The sequence below is a fragment of the Mobula birostris genome, chromosome 28 (assembly GCF_030028105.1).
Source record: "Mobula birostris isolate sMobBir1 chromosome 28, sMobBir1.hap1, whole genome shotgun sequence".
Classification (NCBI taxonomy): domain Eukaryota; kingdom Metazoa; phylum Chordata; class Chondrichthyes; order Myliobatiformes; family Myliobatidae; genus Mobula; species Mobula birostris.
In genome coordinates this window covers 31375987-31401717 of record NC_092397.1, presented here as the reverse complement: position 1 = coordinate 31401717, position 25731 = coordinate 31375987, and the positions used below count along the sequence as shown (strand labels likewise).

Genomic DNA, 25731 nt, shown 5'->3' with positions numbered 1-25731 from the left:
TTCCAGACCAAACATATCCGTATTCCGAACTAATTTGAAACATCCTGTATTCTCTGCTGACGAGTTCCAAAGTGCTCGTCCGCTTCCACTTTACCCCGCCTCCTGCCGAATATCCGGGGAGACAATTTATGTACTGCCACAGAAAGCTCTCCTGGATGCATTCAAAATATTCCATCTCTAATTGTTATACAGAAAGGCAATCCGGTTAAATCTTTCAATTAAAAAAAATAGAATCTTTCAGCTGTGTGTCAAACAAACGCCCTCTTGTTTTTAATCACCCCCTTCCTGGGGAAGCAACGAAGGTACACATTATGCATGCTACTAATGATCGTATATACATGTATCAAAACATTCCTCGATCTACATTCCAGGGCATATGCAAATTTCTCTTAATAAAGGCCCACAATTCCAGCAACAACCTGGTGAATCTATCCTGCATTCTTTTATAATTTAATACCACCATTTCTATAAAGGAATGGAGAAATTTATACAGAATACTCTCAGAAACACCTCAGCCACGTGTTACATAACTGCAATAAATTCTTTATTCATTTATTCACTCTGTTCCCTGACTGATGAAGGCGTCCGGCTAAACCAAATCTTCATCACACTGTCTACCCGTGACGCTGCTTTTATCGAACTATGCAATTGAACTTATAGACCCCTCCGTTCCATAACACTTGCCAATGCTCCAGCCTTTACTGTATAAATGGTACACTGGTTTCATTTCCCGAAATGCTGTTCTTCACATTTACCTGGATTGAAGGCCATTTGCGATCCCTCACCACACACTGCTACCTACACTATCTACACTGCTGCTTATTTCAGTACCATTTGCAAACTATGTATGCCTTCTACTGTCACATCCAAACCATTCATAAAAAGCGCACAAAACAAATTGAATTGGATTTAATTGACTTTATTTATTGTATTCTTCACATGAGGAGTAAGACCCTGTACGTTACGTCTTCATCTAAATGTGCAATGTGTAATTTATAGTAATTTGTAATTAGAAGAAGGATGCTTATGTGAGAATGCTGTTCTTGGACTGCAGTTCAGCATTCAACGACATTGTTCCATCTAGGCTCGACAGGAAGCTCTGACATCTCGGCCTTGACCCTGCCTTCTGCAGATGGATCCTGGACTTCCAGTCAGATCACAAGCATGTTGTAAGAGAGGGCTCCCTCATCTCAAACCCTCTGGCTCTCAATACAGGAGCCCCTCAGGGCTGCTTACTGAGTCCCATCCTTTACTCCATGTATACCCATGACTGTATCGTCATCCACAGCTCCAATCTGCTAATTAAATTCGCCGACGACACTACATTGATTGGCCTAATCTCAAACAATAACAAGGTAGCCTACAGGGAAGAAGTCATCTGTCTGACACAGTGGTGTCAAGAAAACAAACTCTCCCTTAATGTCGCAAAAAGAAAAGAGCTGGTTGCGGATTGCAGGAGGAATTGAGATGCGATAACCCCTGTTGACATCAATGGATCTGGAGTTCAGAGGGTAAACAGCTTCCAATTTCTCGGCATCCACAATCACTAAGGTCCTCACATGGTCTGTGCACACCAGCTGTGTGGTGAAAAAGGCACAACAGCACCACTTTTACATCAGACGGTAGAAGAAGTTTGGTATGGGCCCCCAAATCCTATGAACTTTTTACAAGGGCACAATTGGAAGCGTTCTTACTGGCTGCTACTGCCTGGTATGGGAATGGTACCGACCTTAATCGCAGGACTCTGCAGAGAGTGGTGCAACCCAGCACATCTGCAGTTATGAACTTCCCATGATTTAGGACATTTACAAGGGCAAGTGTGTACGAAGGGCCCGTAGGATCATTGGGACACAAGCCTTCCCAACCACAATCTATTCCAGGGGCTACCATCTGGGAAGCAATACCCCAGCATAATAGCTAAGTCCAAAAGACTTCGGGGCAGCTTCTTCACCAGGGTATTAGACTGATAAACTCAGCTGATTTGAGAGTACACTCTATTACATTGACTGTTCTATTTATTATAAATTATTATAAATTACTATGATTGCACATTGCACATTTAGATGAAGACGAAACGTAAATAATTTTGCTCCTTATGTACGTGAAGGATGTAAAAATAATGTCAATGCAATTCAATTCAATTCAGTTCAGTTCAAATTCAGTTAGCAGTACTAAACCTCGTGGAGCACCTCTGTTCACAGATCTCCAGTTAGAATAACACGCTGCAGCCATTGTTTTCTGCATGGAATCTTCATGGAGTCTCTACTAAATCTCCATGGAGCCTAAATGCTCTGGGTGAGCCTACCATGAGAGGCCTTGTTGAAAGGTTTCAATTTTGATGTAGACAATATCCACTGCCCGGCTCTCATTAATCAATTGTTTTACATAAAAATATTATCAGGTTAGTAAACTATAATCTCACCTACACAAAGCCATGTTGGCTACCCTGAAAAAAAAAATGCCTTTACCGATGTGAGTTGATTCTATGAGTAAGAATTAATGTAAACATAATGCATGAGTCAACCATTTCCTGGATTGGCTCTATTGCACTTGTTAAACAGGGGAAAAAAAATGGCCCACCTCCAGTCCTCTGCAACAACATGTGTGTAACATACTGTAGGGTTTCACTGATAATGTAATGGTCTCTCTGTGGCAGCAATGTTTGGATTATGACTAGAGATAACGGGGTTAGGAATGTTGTTCTTTCTTGTGAGCTGAAAGAGAGATTTTCGCGGTCTTTTGGCCGGGGAGCGATAAGGAGAGAAGCCGCGAATGGAGAGATTTGGTAAACCACTGGACGGCGTGGACTTGGAACTAGAGTCCGAAGGGCAGCGACGAGCAGAGGAGGCCGATGTTGCACAATCGACTTATCAGAGAGCTCCGACATTGCGCTCCGACTGTTTCATAAGATTAGGCCTTTTTCATTTTTTTTTGTTTCATTACTAACCATATAGTCAAATTAAGAATTATAAAGCTTAATAGTTTAATCACATATTGTGTTTCCTTTTTTTTTTTCTATTTCGGGCTGCTGAATTGTAACAGGGCACACATCGAGCAGCATCCACCCAAACGAGATTTCTTAAGTTTGTCGGGGCCGGAGGTTATCACCCCCGATATTAAGCCACCAGTTAAAGCGAGAGTCACATGTGCAATTAAAAAGAATCTACGTAGATATCCATGACGGCCCCAGAAATCTGCTATCTTGCCTCATACATCAATAATCTCGAATGTATTCCATCCAGTCTGGTGAGAGTCCCGAAGCTCCCAGCAGCATGCTATAAACATGACATGGAATATCAGCGTATCCCCCTGATCTTTCTTTACTGCATCACTTTCAGTTTGAGGATTAATGACATGAACTATTCATTTGGTGCTTTGCCCACTTCGTCTGACACCAGGCATACGTTCCGTCTTCTGCCCCTGAGTTGTTCCATTTTCTTAACTTCTCTGTGCTGTCCCTCTGGTTTTTAATGTATGTGTGAAGTGCCTTGCTATTCTCCCAAATCTTGCAGCGCAAAATCATTCCCCCTCCCCTAGCATCATTCTGAACTAGTGATTCTCTGTTTAATTTGCATATTGCTGAATATTTATCAAGGGCCTTGTCTAATTTCAACTTCCTGAACTTTCCTTGTGGTTCCTTTTCCCTTTTGACTGAATTTGCAACATCTTTGAACCGCTCGACTGTAAATAAATCTTAGAGGTCAGATGTGAGTTTACACAATGACAGCAGCTCCCAGTCTCTACTCTCCCCATTTCATGACAAACACAGGTCTCATTAGCTTGCCCTCAGTTTAGTAAATACCCCAAGATTTTTATCTGGGGATGACTGTTATCAAAATAGTCTCCCACAGAAATTCCTCAGTTGCAAGGGTCATAACCCAATAAAATGTCACTTAAATGTCTCTAATATATCTGCTTCTAACAGTACTCCTAGTTGAGAAGTCCATTTTTTTTTGTGAGTGAAAAAAAGAACCTAAGGCATCCCCCACTACTATATATTCCTCCAATCACCTTAAAATGATAACCCCCCCCCCCCCCCGCCTCGTTTCTGCCACTTCCACCAGAGAAAAAAAATGCTCTGGCTGTCTACTCGATATATGCCTTCTATCATCTTGTGTACCTCTTTCAAGTCACCTGTCATCCTGCTCCCTCCAAAGAGAAAACTGCTCCCTTCCTCAACCTGTCCTCACAAGACATCCCCCATGAAGTTCAAAGTTCAATGTAAATTTACTGTCAAAATGTACACGTGTCATCACATACTACTGTCCCCCAATTTTCATCTTCTTTTTGTCATTCGTAGTTAATACATGTGGTTCCATGGTGTAATGGTGAGCACCCTGGACTCTGAATCCAGCGATCCGAGTTCGAGTCTCGGTGGAACCTGTTTCTTGAAAATATACACTGGGATTGTCCTTGTCAATTTTAGTCAGTCCACGACGAGAGGGCGCGTCGGTTGTGAGGCCCCACAGAAGGACTGCGTACGAGCTGTCGCTGTACAGAGTACGAGCTCCGAGATGCTGACGGAGGATATTTTCGAAATTCGAAGACTTACGTGATGACTGTAGTTTATATTGTTCTCCTTCAGATTTTTTTTTAAGTGTTTACTTTCTTGTTGGCGTCATGTTATTTTTATTCTGGGGGGGTGGGATTTGAGGTCTAATATTCTTGTTGGCGTTCACACATGTGAGTGATCTGTTAGAGTTTATGTGCGAGGGAGTGGTGAGGGTTTGTTGTTATTGTCGTTATTTTCTGTGTAGGAGGAGCTTGGGGATTAGGGGTTTGATGCTGTGTACGGGTGGGCAATCTATTAGTTTTGTGCGATGGTGACGTTGAGAATTTGGGGTTTACGAGTTTTTTTTTCATACGGGGTGTGGTGTCGTTTCATTCAACGACTTTCATTTCGCTTTTTTTCTGCATTTCAAGGCTATCTGGAGAAGACGAATCTCGGAGTTGTATTGTGAGTTCATTGTTGGGGTGAGTGAAATTATCCCCTCTGCTTCAAAAGCCTGAACGTTGAGGGGTATAGCTATTCCTGACCCTGTGTTGTGGGACGTGAGGCTCCTGTACCTCCTTCTTGATGGCAGCATCGAGAAGAGAGCATCACCCGGATGATGGGGTCTTTGATGATGGATGCTGCTTTCCTGTGACAGCGCTCCTTGTAGATGTGCTCAGTGGTGGAGAGGACTACGTGTTGTGGAAATTTTCACTGGTTATTCCATTCAAGGGCATTGGTGTGTCGATACCAGACCATGATACAACCCAGTCAGGAGTTTCCTCACTGTACATCTACACAAGTATGTCAATTTTATAGACGACATACTACATTTTCACATATCTGCATAGTATAGGCTGTAAATGCTGGTAAATCTTTCCAGGATGCCAACAAATTCTGTTCTTCTAAGCCCCTACATTATGAAACACAGTCAATATTGTGGAATTACAGTCACACACTACTCTGTTGTTTTTACAACTTTCTGTAACCTGCCTACGTTTCTGTTCTTCTTTTTACTGCTGCTATTTCAGAAGCATTTACAAAGTGAAGCGTACAACATATCCAGGTTTCCCTTTATCAACTCTCTGTTCTATCCTGAAAGAATCCCAGTTGGAGCGAGGTGAATGAAGGTCTCCATGAACTGCAGTTCAGCGTCAAGGTTGTACAAGTCTCAAAGCTTGAAGCACTGGGGTTGTATTAGTTTTCAACAGTGGAGTACAATGTAAGGTGTGTTCAGGTCTGCGTGCACTCTAACACTGAGGAGAGTTTTATTGGTCTCTTTTCTGGTGTCGAAGGTTTAGATACTGTAAATTTCATTGTTCCTGCAGTCGACTGCTGACTGTTCTTGTGCAGTATCATGTGCAGGGCCTGTTTATACCAGAGATACACCGTCCTTTTACTCTCCATGATAAGCTGTAGCAGTTTGTCTCCCAGCAATAATGTGTTTGGTTAGTGTTTTCCTTCTTGTCCGGCTCACTACAGTGTAGTGTTGGAATTATACTGAGTAATGAACATGCAGTCCCGAGCTGATTTGTACAGTCCTGTGTTCTTCCAGTGTTGTATGCAGCTGGTGTACACGGCGGGCGGAGGATGGACTGTGTTCGGCCATGTCTTCACAGTGTCATCTATACAGCAAATGGGCTGGTGCTGGAAATCTGCGGTCCCACAGAGTGGTGCTGGTGTTGTTGGGGTCTGTGTCCCTCCATGTTGTGCTGTGTTAATTCAGCTCAGTGGGCTTGTCATAGAACGCAGTGCGCAGTGTATTATTGTTAACTGTCACTTCTTCGCAGGCATTCACACAGCACAAAGCCAGTTAAGTATTTGTGTCATTCCGGTACTGTTCCGTGGCTATGAAAGTCTTGTATGCCCAACTACTATAAAAGTCTATCTCTTAACAACATGTTGGCAACAGTTGTAAAGGTCTGTGCCCTTACTGTACGGTGCCAGCTATTGTGCAAGTCTGTGCCCTTCCGGTACGGTGCGGGCTGCTGTAAACATCGATCTTCTCACAGTGCGGTGCCTCTTCTTGTAAAGGCCCTTACAGTAAGATGCTCATAATGTCAATAGGTCAGAGTTACACTACAATGCTTGGATTGACCAGCTCTGTGTCATCAGTGTTATGTTTTGATAAATCTCTGTACTTGTATCAGAGTCTTGTGTTGGTCTGTGTCCTCACTGACCTGTACTGTGCTCTGGCAGTTCAGTGTGTTTGGAATGCAGTGGTAATGCCGATACAGAAGTGTGTCCGTTTTACACGAATTGACCATATACATTTGGGTAGATTAGAAGTCTCCTGGAGACCACACGGAGTTTTTCAGACCTTTAGTGGGTAAGGGATCGTTGTGGAATGGGGTAGACCATTCAACCTATCAAGCCTATACCAGCTCCTGATACAACATTCTCACTGCCCCGTTCCCCAATCTCTTCCCACAGCTCAACAGGCCATTTCTCCGAAGGATCTGTCCATTTCTTGTTTTATGACTCTGATTGGTTGTTCCCATCAGCGCTGCAGGCTGTGTGTCCCAGATGGAAAGCACAGTCAGATTAGAAAGAATAATTTTGTCACATGTCCCTGCGATCCTCTGCCTACGAGGCTGAAGTAATTAAAAAATAAACAGTGAAAAGTATAACAGAAGAACAGCCACCCCCCAGTTCACTCTGTGTGTGTTGACCGTGAGGCCAGTTTAAACTGCATGGTTGCATGTGGTCTTTGTCCACCAACTGATTAATCCCGCAAAGGATTTACTCAGCTTAATACTCTTTGTTGGTTGAAAGACCGGACAGGATCCCCTCTTAGAATTATCACGCCTGAGAGTATCACCATACCCCTTCATGACTCACTTTCCAGCGGGTCCTTCTCCTGGGTAAGCATCAATGTAAAGTATTCATTCTGTATCTCGCTTGCTAACTCTGGATCCAGGCAAAAACTCCCGCCTTTGTCCTTGAGTGTCCCTGCCGTCTCCCTGGTGCTCTGTTGTTTTCGGTATATGTATGAAGTGTCTTGGCATTGTCTTTAACCCTCCTCACTGAAGACATATGCTGGTCACCTTTCACTCTCCTGATTTGCAGCAGGATTGGTTTCTTGTTTCCTTTATAGCCCTGTAGACCCGTCCAATTTCAACTGCTAAAACGACAATATGGCCCCTTTCATTTTATTTTAACTGAATGCAATATCTCCCATCACCGTGAGCTCCTGAATATCACCATTATTCTCTACCTTCCGCACAAAAACAGAGAAGCCTTTAGTTCTGACAGCTGGACTGTAAGTGTCTCTCACATGTCAGACATGGACTTAACCAGCAACTTCAACTCCCAGAATACTCTCTACGATTCCTGTCCAATTCTGCTGTACTTAGACTTCCGCAAATTTCCATTCATCGCCCTGCAGGTCCCGCCTTGTCCTCATCAATAACCATCTGAAAACCTCCAGAATTGTAATCCTTATATATTTCCCAATGAAAGTCCAAACATGTCATGGGTTCATTTCCCAATATTAAGTCAAGTACGTCCCTCGACCTGGTGAAGCATCGACACACTGTATCAGGAACCTTCTTGAACACACCTAACAAATACTGTCCAACCAAGTCTGAGAGGGCAATGGGGTCTCAGTCATTTTGAGATAATTATTCACCCACTGTAGCTGCCTATTCATTTTACATCAGCCTATAACCTGACGACATGTCTGTTTCTTTCTCTTACTGGATATAGGGACCCTTCATGTAATGTATGCACAGTGATTGCGCCTTTCTTATTCCTGAGTTCTACTCACATTGTCTTACTTGATGAGCCTCTGGGATGACCTGGACCTTGTGACATTTTGTCTGATCAGTAGTGCAGCTCCCCAACCTGTTTTACCTCCCTCTGGACTGTCTGAATGATCTGAATCCTGGAATGTTAAGCTGTGCGTACTGCACTTCTCTCAGCCATATCTCTGTAATGGCTGAATCACCGTGCCATGTACTAATCCAGGCTCTACGTACGTCTGCCTCAACTGATCTCCACCCTGCACCGATATAAACACGCTTCAGTCCTTCGGTGCCACCGTGCTCTTTAACGTGGCTCCCTCTGGACTTGCTTTTTGTGTTCCTCGACCTCGTGGCTCCCTTCTGCTCAATGCTACTTTCAGACCTATAGCTCTGATTTCCAGCACCACTCCCAGCCCCGCACCTCCGTCCATCGCTTCCACATGTTAAACTCTGCCAGGGTAGCCCCAGCAAACCTCTCTGTGTGAATATTAGTTCCTCACTGTCCTTACACCAGTCTCACTTATCCTGGAAGAGAGCCCAGTACCCGATGTCCTCCCTCCAGCACCAGATTGCTAGCCAGACATTTAACTGCACGACCTTACAATCTCTTACCTCACAAGGAAATAATCCAGAGATCACCACCCGAAGGTCCTAACTTCTGATCTTTCTGCTCAGCTCCTTAAATTCTTTTTGCAGGACTATGTCTCTCTGTTGTGCGTTCTAATGCACCACAAACTCTCGCTGTTTACCCTGCCCTTTCAGAATGGCCTGTAACTTCTCAGAAACGTCCTTGGCCCTGGCATGATGGAGATAACCCACATCCTACAATCTCACTCATGTCCACAGATACTCCTGTCTGTGTACCACCACATCCCCACACCACTGGGTGAAGTCTTTGCTGAATGTGATTCATATCCTTCCATCCCCTGTATATTCATATGCTTATCTAATAGCCTCGGCTCTGGGTATTTAAGTATGGATTCTGAAACAAAGGATAAACAGCACACGTTTTAAATCAAAATACTTTATTAGAACCAGCACAGTTTAAATGCAGAAAGAACAAAAAACTGGAAAAAATTGATGTCCACAGTAGTAGCAGTACACAAATCAGAATAATACTTAACATCGTCTAAACAAGCCCATCTCAATGTTGGAGGGGGTCAGAGATCAGAACAATGTCACGCAGCCTGTTCTCGTTCTCTCGCTCTTCTCTTTCTTTTCCCCACTTCAGCTCCAACCTAAGACAAAACCCTCTTCCCTCCTTGCAGCAAAGAAGGTGCCCGTTTCTATGCCGTTGAAATCCCCTCAGAGTAGTATATTTCCATCTTTGCAGTACGAGCTTCTCTCACTCGAACTCCTTTGACTTTCAGCCCAGACACACATGTTTATCATCACCTCAACAATTATAGCTGCAAACTTGACTCTCTAAAAAAAACATTGCTGTAGACTGGGTGTTTTGTACTTTCCCAAAACAATCCGATTTCAATCTAACATTGTTTGGTCTTACAGACTTCCATTTTATTTCAGCATAAGAAGAGGAGGAATCACAGTTAACTCAAGCAACACACATCAAAGTTGCTGGTGAACGCAGCAGGCCAGGCAACATCTCGAGGAAGAGGCACAGTCGACGTTTCGGGCCGAGATCCTTCGTCAGGACTAACTGAAAGAAGAGCTAGTAAGAGATTTGAAGTTGGGAGGGGGAGGGGGAGGGGGAGATCCAAAGTGATAGGAGAAGACAGGAGGGGGAGGGATGGAGCCAAGAGCTGGACAGGTGATTGGCAAAAGGGATATGATAGGATCATGGGACAGGAGGCTGAGGCAGAAAGAAAAGGGGGAGGGGGGAGAACACAGAGGATGGGTAAGGGGCACGGCGAGAGGGACAGAGGGAGAAAAAGGGAGAGGGAGAGAAAGAATGTATGTATATAAATAAATAACGGATGGGGCACAAGGTGGGGCATCAGCAGAAGCCCAAGAAGTCAATGTTCATGCCATCAGGTTGGAGGCTACCCAGACGGAATATAAGGTGTTGATCCTCCAACCTGAGTGTGGCTTCATCTTTACAGTAGAGGAGGCCGTGGATAGACATGTCAGAATGGGAATGGGACGTGGAATTAAAATGCGCTGGGAGATCCTTCTCCCTCTGGCGGACAGAGCGTAGGTGTTCAGCGAAACGATCTCCCAGTCTGCGTCGGGTCTCGCCAATATATAGAACTTAACTATTATCTTACAACACCACAATGGCAGGACGTTCCAAACGCTCTGCCTGTAAAACGAAAACTGACTCTATCAGCCCCTCCCCTGTAATTCCCTCCAGTTACCTGAAAGGTATGTCCTCTCGTGTTATCCATTGTCGCCCTGGCTAAAAGGCCCTGGGCATCCACGCTATCTTTCTTCTTTTTTAATTTTACACACCTCCATCAATCTCCTTTGCTCCAAAGAGCAAAAGGCAGCTTTCTCAACTTTTCCTCATTGTACATGTTCTCTAATTAAGACAGAATTTTGGTGAATACCTAAGTGAGTTCAATAATAAGACAATAAGAACTGAACACATTCTCTCTCTCTCTCTCTCTCTCTCTCTCTCTCTCTCCCTCTCTCTCCCTCTCCTCCCTCTCTCTCTCTCTCTCTCTCTCTCTCTCTCTCCCCCCCCCCCCCCCCCCTCTCTCTCCCTCTCTCTCTCTCTGTTTCAGGTTCGCCTCAAGCTGCATTTTAACAGGGCGGGACGAAAGCTACAAAGGGCAATTCTGTGAGATGGTGAGGCCCACTGGCACCGCCGATTTCAGCTGTAAACAGCAGTTTTGTAAATCTGAAGCAACACACACCAAATGGAAACGAGTAAACAGTTGTCAGGTCTGTGATGAGGGGCTCGGCTCGAAACGTCAACAATTTACTCTTTTCCATAGAATCTGCTTGTACAGCTGAGTTCCTCCAGCATTTTGTGTGAGGCAAAGAGTAAAGAGTCGACGATTCGGGCCGATTGAACTTCAACATCCACCCACGGCAGATGACACTGCGGCTTACCGGGAATTCCAAAGGCAGAAATAAAAGGACGGTAAAAGGATACTAAAAGGCTTCTACCCGCCAGATGAGCGGATAAACCACTTCAGTGAGAATCTGTGATTTCGGTTGCTCCTGCATTCACAGATGGCTTTTTTTTATTATTTCAAAATATACTTTATTCAAAAATAAAATTCTGTACGATAAACCATTCAATGACTCTCAATCCTTGACATATGTTTCCCTTATGGTCTCTACATATCTATACTTTTGACCACCCACGTGGAGCTCCGCTGGTTAACCTTACCACACCATTGTCGAGGGGCATACTGCCCGCCACCCGACCCTTCCCACTCCCTAAATAGTGGTCCTTCCCCACTGGGCCCTTGAGGTGGCTGCACCAAGTTTCAATGCGTCCCTCAGCACGTACTCCTGCAGCCGAGAATGTGCTAGTCGGCAGCATTCTCCCAGGAACATCTCCATGTGCTGGTAGATCATCAAGTTTCGGGCCGAATAAAGAGCGTGTTTACCGAGTTGATGATCTGCCAGCAGCACCGGATATTGGTCTCCGTGTGCTTTCGCGGGAACCTCCCGTAGATCAGAGAGTCCTCTGTTACATAGCTGCTGGGGATGAAACATGACACTAGCCCGTCCATCCTCCTCCACACCCTCTCTGCGAACTGACAGTGTGCAAAGAGGTAGGTCACAGACTCCTCCTCACTGCAGTCCTCCCGTGGGCAGTGGGGTGTGGAGACGACTTTCCGGGCGTACAGGAGGGTTCTGACTGGGAGGGCTTCTCTCACCGCCAGCCAGGCGAGTTCCGGGTGCCTATAGGTGAGATCTGGCGATGAGGCATTTTGCCAGATGAACTGGACGGTCTGTCAGGGAATCACCCCAATGTATCCATCACGTCCTTCTCCTGCAGTGCCCGCAGGACATTACGTGCCGACCACTGCCTGATGGCCCTGTGGTCAAAGGCGTTCTCCTGGAAGAACTTCTCTACGAAGGACAGGTATGGCGGCAACGACCAGCTGACTGGGGCGTTGGGCGGGAGTGAGGCCAGAGCCATCCTTCGTAGCCAGGGCAACAGGTAGAACCTGGGAACATAGTGGTACTTGGTGCCCACATACCTGGGTTCTACATACAACCTGATGCAGCCACACACGAAGCTGGCCATCAGGGTGAGGGCAACATTGGGGACGTTCTTGCCCCGATTGTCCAGGTGCTTGTGCATGACGGTCCGTCTGACCCGCTCCATCTTGGATCCCCAGGCGAATCTGAGGACAGCTCGGGTGATTTCTGAGCTGTAGGAGCGGGGGACGGGCCACACTTGCGCCAAGTACAGCAGCCCTGAGAGCACCTCACATCTGATAACCAGATTCTTGCCCGTTATTGACAGCGAGCGCCCTCCCTACAGACCCAGTTTCTTTTACACCTTGGCAGTCTGCTCCTGCCAGTTCCTGTTGCACGCCTCGGCCCCTCCGAACCAGATCCCCAACACCTTCACGTGATCAGAGCCGACGGTTAAGGGGACACTGGATCAGTCGGGCCAGTTGCCGAAGAGCATGGCTTCGCTCTTCGTGCGGTTGACGCTGGCCCCCGACGCTAGCGCAAACTGCTCGCAGATGCCAATCAGCCTGCGAACTGACCTCGAATCAGAGCAGAAGATGGTGACATCGTCCATGTACAGGGAGACAGGGAGGTTTTCACTTGGGTCCCTCCACTGCCTGGCAGCGTCACCCCTCTTATGCCCTCATCCCTCCTGATGGCTTCGGCGAAGAGATCAATGCAGCACACAAACAAGACGGGGGTGGGGGTGGGGGGGGTTGGCGGGCAGCAGTGTCTGACTCTAGACCTGATAGGGAAGCTGTCTGTTTCCCACCCTTTGACCTGAACTGCACTACGGATGTCTGTGTAGAACAGTCTGATCCAACTCCGGATTCCCTCCCCAAATACCATTTTTGAGAGCACGTGTGCGATACCCTGTCCAAGGCTTTCTCCTGGTCCAAGCTGACCAGGCAGGAGTTCACCTGTTGTACATGCTATTTATTACAAATTACTATAAATTGCACATTGCACATTTAGACGGAGACATAACGTAACGATGTTTACTTCTCATATATATGAAGGATGTAAGTAATAAAGTCAAAACAATTCGAAATACAAAACACAGATTCGAACAAAGATAGGGTAGAGAGACCGAGAACCGGATGGAAATGGTAAAATAACCACGTTGCTAACATAGAAAAAAGAGGAAATCGGAAGATGTTGGCAAACCAGGGCAACACAAGGAACTCTGCTGAGTTGCTCCAGCATTTTTTGTGTCATGTTGCTGATGGAAGAGCATTTAATGGGTATCTCAAATCTCTCAAAGGTTAAAAGAAATCAAGGATAAATATTTCAATCTGCAAAGGATTGGGCAGACTGTTAAATAACACAAAGAAAACATACTGGAAATTGGCAGATGAATAGCTGCTTGACGGCTGGAAATGAACGAGAGAAAGAAAAGCGTGTGGTAAATTGTTAGAAGTAAGACGTGGAGAAGAGAGGCGAGGGAGAGAAAGAGCGGGAGAGGGAGAGAGTGAGCGGGGGCAGGGAGCAGGGGACAGGTGGAGGTGAAGACGGAGAGGGGTAGGGAGAGGGGAGAAGAGCAGGGGGAGGTGGAGGGGGAGGGGGATGAGGAGAGAGGTAAGGGGAGGGGCGAGGAGAGGTAGAGGGACCGACCGAGGCAAGCTTACAGATTGATAGGTCAAGCAGGCAAAAAGACAGCCAAAAACAGATAGACAAGTCTGTGATGAGGGTCTCGACCGGAAACGTCGACAATTGCCTCTTTTCCATAGATACTGCTTGAACTACTGAGTTCCTCCAGCATTTTGTGTGAGGCAGGGAGTAAAGAGTCGACATTTTCGGCCGAGATCGCATTTTGTGTGTCACCGAGATTTTTCGTCAGGATCTTATTATATTCGTGTTGTTCTGTATTTCGATCATCTGCAGATTTTCTCGAGTTTGTTTTGCAACTCTGTTCATCACATTGTTTCCATTTACCCACAAGTTGGGGTACAGAACAGGGAGCATGAAGGCAGCTGAATCGTAAAACTTCACAACATTTATTTCTAACGTTTCATGAGTTTCAAAATCGGATTCAGTGGGTATTTCACCGCATTCTTCAGTTCCTCTCGGAATTTGCTCTGAGCCAGGGCGTAGATACATGTATTGGTGCAGGAACTGAGAACCTGCAGCATTTCTGCTGTGTGTTCTGTGATGTAACGGGGATCCGTGACAGAATCAACAAAACTCATTGAAATCCGTCTGTAGATATAAAAAGCCACCATTGTTCCCCACAACAATATGAAACTACCGGTTATGCTGAAGAGCAGAACGATGGATTTGCGTCGGTTCTCAATCTCCCGGTCCTTGTCATTCTCTCCCGTCTTTTGTCCCCGGAGCCCCCTGCGGGCTCGACTGGCCGCTAGAATCCGCCTGACAGTCAGAATATTGAAGAGCAAAATCAGAAAGAATGGGACACAAGGGGTTAAAATGAGGTCAAACATCTCAAATGCTGCCCATGAAGGAGAGTTTGTGAAGCTCGGTGTAAGAGCACAATCCCAGGGAATACCGTCAATTATTTCTCTAGGCCCGTCTATAAAGCCCCAGGGCACACTCTCCAAACAGGCCAGCACGCTCACTGTCCCGATAACCACAGCCGCCGTTCTCTCGGTGCAATATTTTGTTTTCAGATTCTCACAGCAAATAGCCACAAATCGATCGACGGTGAAAGCGACAGTCAGCCAGACTGAGATCGCAATGCTCCCATTAACCACCAATAGACCGACTCTGCACACAGGAGTGATTCTCAGGAATGATCGGGGGAAATAAATCCGAGCAGTCCACCTAAGCAGCGGATCGGAGATAACGTTCAGGAGATCGGCCGCTGCCGTTCCCACCAGGTAGCGTGTGACACATTTGGAGAGACCGCACTTTCCCCGGTACAGGATCACAATCGCCACCAAGTTCGCTGGAAGAGAGACAGAGAACAGAAAGTTGAGAAAATACTGAGCAGAAGCCAATGCAGCAGTTTGAGGGGATTCTGTAATTTTACTTTATTGTTGTATTTAGCGGAGAGAGGGCGCAGAGGTGGCGAAGACTGAAGGAGTTTACACAGTAAAATAAAGTCAGTATGATCTGACTACGGATTACTTACTGATAGCCGAAATATGAAGCGGCAGCGGAAAGCCCTAAAACTGGATAAATACCTCCTCAGAGTCACTACTGAATGAGAAGTTTCTCCCGGCACCGTCAGCGTCGCGTCTGGATGAAATGAATAAATCCGGACGCTGATGGCGAGATTCTTCCATCAGACAATCATCAACTTCCATGGCGATCCCTGTCAGCGACAGAACAGCCGAAGGATGGAACAAAAACACTCATCCAGGCAAAACAGAGTATGTGGGAAACATTTAAAGTATCTCTCCTCGGAACTGTTCTCAGGGAGACCCCTGACACGAGTGTTAACTGGTTTCTCTTTCCTATAAGCTGTTTGGGGCTTAGAGTTTGTTTCCAATTCCAGCATTTGCCACCTCACTGACTTTACAACAGAACATTGACTGAGTCCAACAGATACAGCGCAGTCTGACACAACCTCACAGACAGACATGACGCCTCCCATTGAATCCATCACAGGGAAGCAGTTGAGAGAAATTCAAACTCCTTTTATTTAAAAAAAAACTGAAACTCGGTGCCGTAGTCGGATGTCTGTAACCGTGTCAGGTGTAGATATAATGGAATACATTTCACAGTATTGATAACTATGAAACACCACGTCGGTTGTGTTAATTGACTCAGCATCGACTTCATTGTGTTGTCCATCAACTGCTTCATATTCGGTCATATCGCAGACATTTACCGAAAATCCGCAACTGTTCCGTGTTACAACACGGAACTCCTCACATTTGCTAAAGTGTTACTACAGTCGACGGTTTGATTGTTGTTCCTAAGTAGATAATCTCTCACATTCAAATGAAGACTATCAATTGGTATAAGTTCCGTGGGCTGAAAACACAGTATTTGCAAATGCAGTGCAGCTACTCTAAGACCAAAAGCAGAGAGCCGAACATCTCAATATTAATCACAAACCGCTGGAAGAACGCTGCCTGACCAGCCCAGTCCCACAGAAATCGGCAGATTCGCTGACTTCGTGCAGCAGTTTGTTTTTAGATAGAAATCCCAGCATCTATAGTCCCGGAGTTTCCACTCCATTCCTGAAATGCGGAATACTGGGACTGGAATGTGAGAGTTTAAACCGGCGGCAGGATCAATCACATCATTGGGATTAAACTTCAACATCCCACGGCAGCTGACACTGCGGCTTACCGGGAATTCCAAAGGCTGAAATAAAAGGATAGTAAAAGGCTTCTACCCGCCAGATGACCGGATACACCATTTCAGCGAGAATCTGCTCCTGTTGCTCCTGTATTCACAGCTCCGGCAGACAGCTAATGCATTCCTATTGCCCAGATTTATACAAAGGATTCGTCTCCAGAGATACGGTTATACACATTACTAACTTGTTTAATTACAGTTGCTTGAACAAACACTGTAATTCAATACTATTCTCTCTCTCTCTCTCCCCCCCCCTCTCTCTCTCTCTCTCTCTCTTCTCTCTCCCTCTCTCACACACACACAGAAACAATTGCAAAAATGTATTGCTATGTTATAGTGACTATCCTGTTGTACATACTATTTATTATAAATTATTATAAATTGCACATTGCGCTTTCAGACAAAGACATAACAAAGATTTTTACTTTTCTTGTATATGAAGGCTGTAATTAATGAAGTCAATACAAATCGAAATACACAAACACAGATTCGAACAAAGATACTGTAGAGAGACCGAGAACCGGATGGAAACGGTAAAATAAGCACGTTGCTAATATAGAAACAACAGAAAATCTGAAGATGTTGACAAACCAGGGCAACACAAAGAACTCTGCTGAGTTCAGCATTTTTTGTGTCATGTTGCTGATGGAAGATCATTTAATGGGTATCTCAAAACTGTCAAAGGTCAAAACAATTCGAGAATATTTTTTTCAATCTGCAAAGGGTTGGACAGACTGTTAAATAATACAAAAACATATTGGGAATTGGCAGATGAATAAGTGCATAACGGCTGGAACTAAACGAGAGAAAAAAAAGCGTGAGGTAAATTGTTGGAAGTAATACGAGGAGAGAAGAGGAGAGGGAGAGAGGGAGAGGGAGAGAGTGAGCGGGGAGAGGGAGGCTGGAGAGGGAGAGGGGTGGAGAGGGGTGGCAGAGAGGTGTAGGGGGAAGGGGAGTGCGGAGGGAAAGAGAGAGAGGGGAGGGGTGGAGAGGGGCAGGGGTGGGGGAGAGGGAGGGGGGAGAGGATGAAAGGTGAGAGGGGGAGGGGGAGGGAGAGTGAGAGGGAGAGACAGAGGGAGGGGGAGAGGCTGAGAGAGACCGACCCACCGACCGACTGAGACTGACAGACAAACTGACAGATTGATAGGTCAAGCACGCAGAAAGACAGCCAGAAACAAATGCATAGATTGCAGGATTGTGGTGCTCCTCCTGTATCTCCTGGTCTCTGGTACAGTGTGAGAGTGTGGGGTTCACTCTGTACCTGTCAGTCTATGATACAGTGTGATACTGCACAGGACCGAAAGTAGTGCAGAAGGTTGTAAATCTTGTCTATTCTATCTTGGGTACTTGCCTACAAAGTACCCAGGAGATCTTTAGGGAGCGGTATCTCAGAAAGGGAAAGTCCATTATTAAGGACCTCCAGCACTCAGGGCATGCCCCTTTCTCACTGTTACCATCAGGCAGAGGGTACAGAAGCCTGAAGTCCCACACTCAGTGACTGAGGGACAGCTTCTTCCCCTCTGCCATTCCTTTCAAGTCAAGACAAGTTACTTATGGTTGTCATTTCGACATAACTGCTGATACAGTACAGATTAAAAATGAGACATCGTTTTTCAGGACCATGGTGCTACATGAACAATACAAAAACTACACTGAACTACGTAAAACAACACAAAACTACACTAGACTACAGACCTACCCAGGACTGCATAAAGTGCATAAAACAGTGCAGGCATTACAATGATTAATAGACAAGGCGATAGGTACTGTAGAGGGCAGTAGGTTGGTGTCAGTCCAGGCTCTGGGTATTGAGGAATCTGATGACTTTGGGGAAGAAACAGTTACATATTCTGGTCGTGAGAGCCCGAATACTTTGGTGCCTTTTGCCAGATGGCAGGAGGGAGAAGAATTTGCATGGGGGTTGCGTGGGGTCCTTCATAATGTTGTTTGCTTTACGGATGCAGTGTGTAGTGTAAACGTCTCTGATGGCGGGAAGAGAGATCCCAATGATCTTCTCAGCTGACCTCACTATCCGCTGCTGGGTCTTGCGATCAGAGATGGTGCAATTATCGAACCAGACACTGATGCAACTGCTCAGGATGATCTCAATACAACATCTGTAGAATGTAGTGAGGATAGGGGGTGGGACATGGACTTTTCTCATCCTTAGCAGAAAGTACAGACGCTGTTGGACTTTCTTTTCTACGGAGCTGCTGTTAAGGGACCAGGTGAAATTCTCTGCCAGGTGAATACCAATAAATTTCGTGATCTTAACGATCTCTACGGAGGAGTCATCGATGTTCAGCGGAGAGTAGTTGTTCCGTGTCCTCCTGAAGTTAATAACCATCTCTTTTGTTTTGTTCACATTCAGAGACAGGTTGTTGGCTCTGCACCAGTCCGTTAGCCGCTGCACCTCCTCTCTGTATGCTGACTCATCGTTCTTGCTGATGAGACCCACCACGGCCATGTTTTCAGCGAACTTGATGATGTGCTTCGAGCTGTGTGTTGCAGCACAGTCGTGGGTCAGCAGATTGAACAGCAGTGGACTGAGCACACAGCCCTGTGAGGCTACCGTGCTCAGTGTGATGGTGTTGGAGATGCTGCTTCCAATCCGGACTGACTGAGGTCTCCCAGTCAGCAAGTCTAGGATCCAGTTGCAGAGGGAGATGTTCAGGCCCAGTAGGCTCAGTTTTCCAGTCAGTTTCTGAGGAGTGATTGTGTTCAATGCTGAACTGAAGTCTACGAACATCATTCGAACGTACGTGACTTTTTTTGTTCAGTGTGAGAGCGTGGTTCATTCTGTACCTGCCAGCCTATACTTCTGTGTGAGAGTGTTGAGTTCATTGTGTATCTGACATATCACTCCGTAAAGAATTGCTTTCTGATGTTAGTCTAAAATCTCCCTTGAATCAGTCTCCATGTTCCCTTGTTGATGGATTAATTTTGAAGCAGCAGTTGGCATCCTACTTACCTCTACCCTCAATGATTCTAAACACCTCTGTCATATCTCCTCTCATTCTATGTCAACTTAGGCCAAATAGCTACAATTCTCACAATCTTTCTGCATAGCTCACACCCAGCAGTCCTGCAATGAGAGTAGTTGCCCTTCTCGGATACCTTTCCAGAGCCCTCACATCCCTTGCAGAATATGGAGATCAGAATTGTACACAGTTCTCAAGGCGTGGCCTCGCAAGTGTATGAAACAGCTTTAGGAGACGTCTCTGGCTCTGAGCTCCTCTGAGCGTATTATATAGCCGAAAATTATATTAGCCTTCTGAATTGATTCAGTGCATTGCCTAGATGTTGATAGTGATGTTTTCTAGGACATTCAGATTTATCTCATAAAGTGCACTTTCTTACTCAAGACCCCCATTGTATATTTATATCTGATACTTCTACTTCCTATATGTAATATTATACATTTACTTACATTAAATTTTACCTCTCATCTATCTGCCCACTTCAGGATTTTGTTTAGGTCTACCTGTTTTGATTCTGCTGCCTGAAGATTATTAGCCCATCTCTCTAATTTGTGTCATCTGCAAACTTAAATAGTTTAATAGTTCTGTGCTTATCCAAATCATTAATGTAAATAAGAACAATAGCAGCCCCAAAAATGATTCTTGTGGAAACCCACTTTGAACATCTTCTGGGACCTTCTCAAAATCCTTCTGAACTCAATGAAATGATACCACCTCTTTATTGTTATCCTAAATTTTATTTCCCTCTTAATGAATCTTCAACATGTTAGTAAAACATGATTTACTCTTTCTGAACCCATGCTGCCTTTCTGCTGACAGAAGACCGTAAAACAATATAAGAAAGAGGAGCAGAACTCGGTCGTTTGGCCCATCAAGTCTGCTCCAACATTCAATTATGACTGATCCTTTCCTTCTCCTGTTCAGACCCATTTTCAGACCTTTTCCCCATCAGCTTTGATGTCATGTCCAATCAAGAACCTATCAATCCCTGCCTTAAATACACCCAACGAACTCCACAACAGCACATAGCAAAAAAATTCCAGGAATTCACCAGCCTAAGGCTAAGGAAATTTCTCCACATCTCTATTTTTCATTGACACCCCTCTATCATGAGTCTGTGCCCTTTTGTCCTGGACTCTTCCATCATGGGAAACATCCTTTCCACATCTACTCTGTCTCGGTCTTTCAACATTCGAAAGGTTTCAATGATAACGTCCCTCATCCTTCTGATTTCCAATGATTACAGACCCAGAGTCTTCAAATGTTCTTCTTTCATTCCTGGAATGCCAGAATGAAATAACTCTTTCATTCCTGGAATCATCCTTGTGAACCTCCTTTAGACCCTCTGCAATGTCAGTACATCGCGTCTGAGATGAGGAGCACAAAACTGTACACAATGCTCAATGTGAGGCCTCAGCATCACATCCCTGCTCTAGTATTCTAAACCTCTGAAATGAATGCTGACATTGCATTAGCCTGACTCACCACTAACTCATCCGCCAAGTTAACCTCTAGGGTGTTGCACACAATGACTCCAAAGTCCCTTTGCCTCTCAGACTTTGGATATTCTCCCCTTTCAGAAAAAAGTCTGCACATTTATCACCACTACCGAAATGTATGACAATGCATTTTCCAACATGATATTTCATTTGCCACTGCCTTGCCCTTCCTCCCTATCTGTTGAAGAGCTTCTGCATCCTACCTGTTCCTCAACACTACCTGCCCTGCACCAATCAACCCATCATCTGCAAACTTGGCAACGAGTTAATCTATTTCATCATCTAAATCATTTATATACAACAAAAAGTACTGGTCCCAACATCAATCCCTGGGGAGCACCATTAGTCACCGGCAGTCATCCAGACAAGGATCCTTTTATTCCCACTTGCTGCATCACTGTTGTTATCAGATGCTTTTTCAACTCGATGTTTGTTAATGTTTCTCTTACCTTACCCATGATACACGCTAAGCTTACTGATAAATACTTAAAGGGTTCAATGCTGTCACCCATAATATGTACCAGGAAAATTTTAGCCCATTTCAAGTCCTTAAAGACTTCATAAATCTTCACAGAGATTTGAAAAAAAAATCTTGTTATGTGTTTTTATTTTTAATCATAGACTTTTTTAACTACCCTTCGATATCTGTTGTCTGACACTGAGATTTAATTATCTTCAGCCTTTTCAGCTGAAGCAGGAACTTACTGTCTAAGATCTCTGAATCAGCTTCACCAACTTTATTTTTAACATCTTTGCAGGTGAATGTTTTAGCAAAATAAGAGTTAAGAGTATCTGCTATGTCCTCCTCTGCATAATTTATCACCCCTCTGTTATTCTTAATACATTTAAATTTCCACTTAAGATTTCTTTTATGATTGAAGTATTGACAAAATCTCTTTGTCAATCTTAATATTATCAGCAATATCCTTCTCAACCTCTCTTTGGCAATCTGAATTTCCCACTTAACTATAGCTCTCATAATTTCATATGCCCTGTATGAAAATGTATTACCAATCGTTCTGTGTTCCTTACTTAGCTGTCTTTTCTTCAGTATTTTTTATGTATCTTTGCTCATCAATGTCGTTGATCTATTGTTTCTTTCGCTCTCTTTTTTTTTTTTGCATTTCTTGACCTTCGGCATGAACATTTCCTGCACCACATGTATTTCCTATTTAAATCGATACCACTGTCCGTCATCCGACACAATGTCAAGCAGTTTATTCCAGTTTACATTCTGAGGTATTTGCCGCATCTGCACAAAATTTTTATTTGTGAAATTCAATCTAAGGACTTTCCTTTTTGCTGATATCCTCCCCCAAAGTACTTCGAGACTAACAGTGTTATGATCATTCGTTCCTGAAGGCTCAATAATTTCCGAACTCAAAATTGTCCCTTGAATGTTGCAGAATGTCAGATGTTGACAGGCCTCCCCTCTTGTTGGTGTGATAGCATACTGGGTCAAAAAATAATGCAGTGTATTGCGGTAGTACAAGTTGAAACACTTACAAAATGCAGAACAAAGTATAAGAGCTGCGGAGAAAGGTAAATCATAAGGTGCAAGATCATTATGTGGCAGATTTTGAGGACAATAATTCATCATATATGGCTAGTCTCATAACAATGCGATAAATGTTGTCATTAAGCCCCGTAGTACGTGCTTTCAGGGAGATTTCTTAATGATTCCTGTGTCTTTACAATGTAATTCAGACTATGGCCATGAACTCGGGCTCTCTCTGGGAAGGACATCACCGTCATTGATATGACCCTGACCCTGGCCATGGTCACTCCCGTCTCACATCGTCTCTTTTCTTCGGTTACCCATGTGCACAATTGACAGTATCTTACAGCCAGTGAACGCACCATTCAGCTCGCGTTTGGTCTCTGGAAGGAAACCGGAGTAGTCACCTTCTATTTACACCAGCCAAGACTTGGCCTCTGGGCCTGACCTCTGTGATTTTCAATGTCTAGAGTGTAACAGTTTTTACTCGAAGTTCTCAGACAGTCAGCTTGAGTCCACAAACACTTTTTGAAACTTTTGCCTGTACCTGATTCTACGAAGTTCGAAACGAGATGAGGATTCCCTGGCGGTTCCCCTGTAGCAGAGGAAGGGTAAAGTCAGGCAGTGTGATAGTCACAGATTACTTACTAAGTAGTGGAGACCGGCAGGAGATACTGTGGCCACAAAAGAGACACAAGGATGGTGTGTTGTCTCCCCGGTGCTAGCATCCAGGATGTATAGGTGCAGCTGCAGTATTTTGTCAAGGGTTAAAGTGAAAATCCAGAGGTCCTGGTGCAAATTGGCACCAATGTCATTGTCACAAAATGAGATGAGATCCTACATACTGAGTGTATAGAGTTTGGAAAGAAACCTCTTTCCTTCTGTCACCATGCACACATCTGACTGTATTTTGTGGCCAGTGAACACACCATCCAACTTGCCTTTGGTCTCTGAAAGAAAACCGGTTCCATCAGAAATAAGGTATAATTCCAGTTCCACTCATAGCTCCCCTCCAGAACCAGGGTAGGACACAATGGCATTACCGCAATTTGTGATTATAATCACGTTTCCAGTGAAATATTCCCACCCAGCCACAATTTGACAACTCCACTGGTCCTGGTATTGCTGAGAGTTGCTCCCGGAATCAGGCACTGGCTCTAGCTGCTCCTCATCCTGGACCAAAATTGGACCCGGTCTCTGAAGGACTTATCTGTCACGGATATGGTCCTAACCCAATTTACGGTAACTCCCCTGTCTCATATTCCCTTTTCCTCCTGCCTCCCATGTACACTAAGGGCTATCTCTGGGCCAGCTACTGCACCATGCAGCTCGCTTTTGGTTTCCGGAAGAAATCCGGCATTGTCACTTTCTATTTGGCAGTAAAACCAAGTCCACAAACACTTCTGGTAACTGTAGCCTGCACCTGATTCCATTGATTTCATTAAGTTCAAAATGATATGAAGAAACCCTGGCAGCGTATGAGTGATAGGGGACTTGATAATTAAGGGATTCCAGGATGCTGTGTTGCCTCCCGGATGCTTGGTCCAGATGTACCAGAGCGGCTGCAGGATATTCTGAAGGGGAAGAGTGAACAGCCAGAGGTCGTGGTGCATATTAGCACCAATGTCATTGTCAAACATGTGGAAAAGGTTCTACAGACTGAGTGTATAGAGTTAGGATATAGGATGAGGAGAAGGAACTCCAAGGTAGTAATTTCTGGATTACTCCCGGTGCCATGGGCTTGTGTATGTCGGTATAGGATGACAGCACAAATGAATAGGTGACAGAGGAGATGGTGCAGGGGGCAGGGTTTCAAGCCTGGATCATTGGAACCTTTTTCTGTGCTAGGGGGTGACCTTTTTGAAGAGTGACCCGTTACATCTGACCTGGAGGGGAAGAAATATGGTGGCCGGGATGTTTGCTAATGCTATTCGGGAGGAGGGGGGTTAAACTCGTTTTGCAGGGGGCGGGGAATCGGAACACCAGGTCATTAAGTGAAGGTTTAGACACGAAGGTAGACATCGGTGAAAGTATGGACAGGCAAAATCAAATTAACAGATGAAACATATAGTTTGAATGCTGTGTATTTGAATGTCAGGAATATTATGGGTAAAGTTGATGAACACGGAACAGGGATCAGTACATGGGACTGTAATGTTGCGTCCATTACAGAGACTTGGTTGAGAAGTGGGCAGGGAGGCGTGATTAATCTACAAGGTGTTTGAAGTTTTTGAAAAGCTAGAGAAGGAGGTAAAAGAGGTGTGAGTTGGACTACAAATGAGGACGATTTCACAGCTACACACAGGAGGGTTCAGACACTGAGTTCATTTGAAGAGAACCGAAGAACAGGAAGCGTGCTATCAAACGAACGGGATTGTACTACTACCTGCTGTTGGGTAATGGGTCTATTCAGGTAACTGCACAGTTAGTGGATGAGCAGCTAGATGACTGAGACCACAACTCCCTCACTTTTAAGATAGCGACAGATAAGGATGGGTCATCTTCAAATAGGAGAAGGGCAAATTAGGAGGGCATTAGGCACGAACTAAGAAGGGTTAATCGGAAATATCTTTTATTCTGGTAAATCCACATCAGACATGCCGAGAGTGTTTAAAAATTAATTGCACAGAGTACAGGAAATGTATCTTCCTGTTAGAACGAAGGACAGAGAAGGAAATAGAAGAGAAACTTGAATGCCCACAGAACTGAAGAATTCAGTCAAGAATAAAAAGGAAATTTAAGTAAAGTTTTGGAAGTTGGGGACAACTGAAGAAGTTGAAGATCATACAGAATCAAGAAAAGAACTGAAAAAAGGAATTTACGAAAGCCAAGAGGGGCCATGAAGAGTCCTTGGCAAGTAGAATTAAGGTGAATCCCAAGGCGCTGTATGCATATATCAGGAAAAGAATATAAATGGGAAGAGGGTAGGACCCCTCAAGGATAAAGAGGGGAACAGTTGCTTGGATATGGAGAATATGAGTGAAATACATGATAAGTCCTTTGCTTCAGTGTTTACCAAGGGGAAAAGATGTGGACAAGGAGACAGTGCTGCAAATATAATATGTCATGAAGTTTTGAGATTAAGCAGGTGGAAGTATTGGGTCTCCTAATGCGTATTAAGGTTAAAGACATCCTGGGGCCT

The 25731-nt window shown here is 44.8% G+C and overlaps 1 protein-coding gene and 1 non-coding gene across 2 annotated transcripts in view; both read left to right on the top strand.

Annotated features, from left to right (window-relative positions):
- Positions 1 to 25731, top strand: part of LOC140188978 (uncharacterized) — a 595826-nt gene that overhangs the window by 474059 nt on the left and 96036 nt on the right. The gene's annotated exons all lie outside the window — the stretch shown is intronic.
- On the top strand, positions 4312 to 4383 carry trnaq-cug (transfer RNA glutamine (anticodon CUG)). Its single transcript has one exon. It is a non-coding gene; the product is annotated as a tRNA-Gln (tRNA).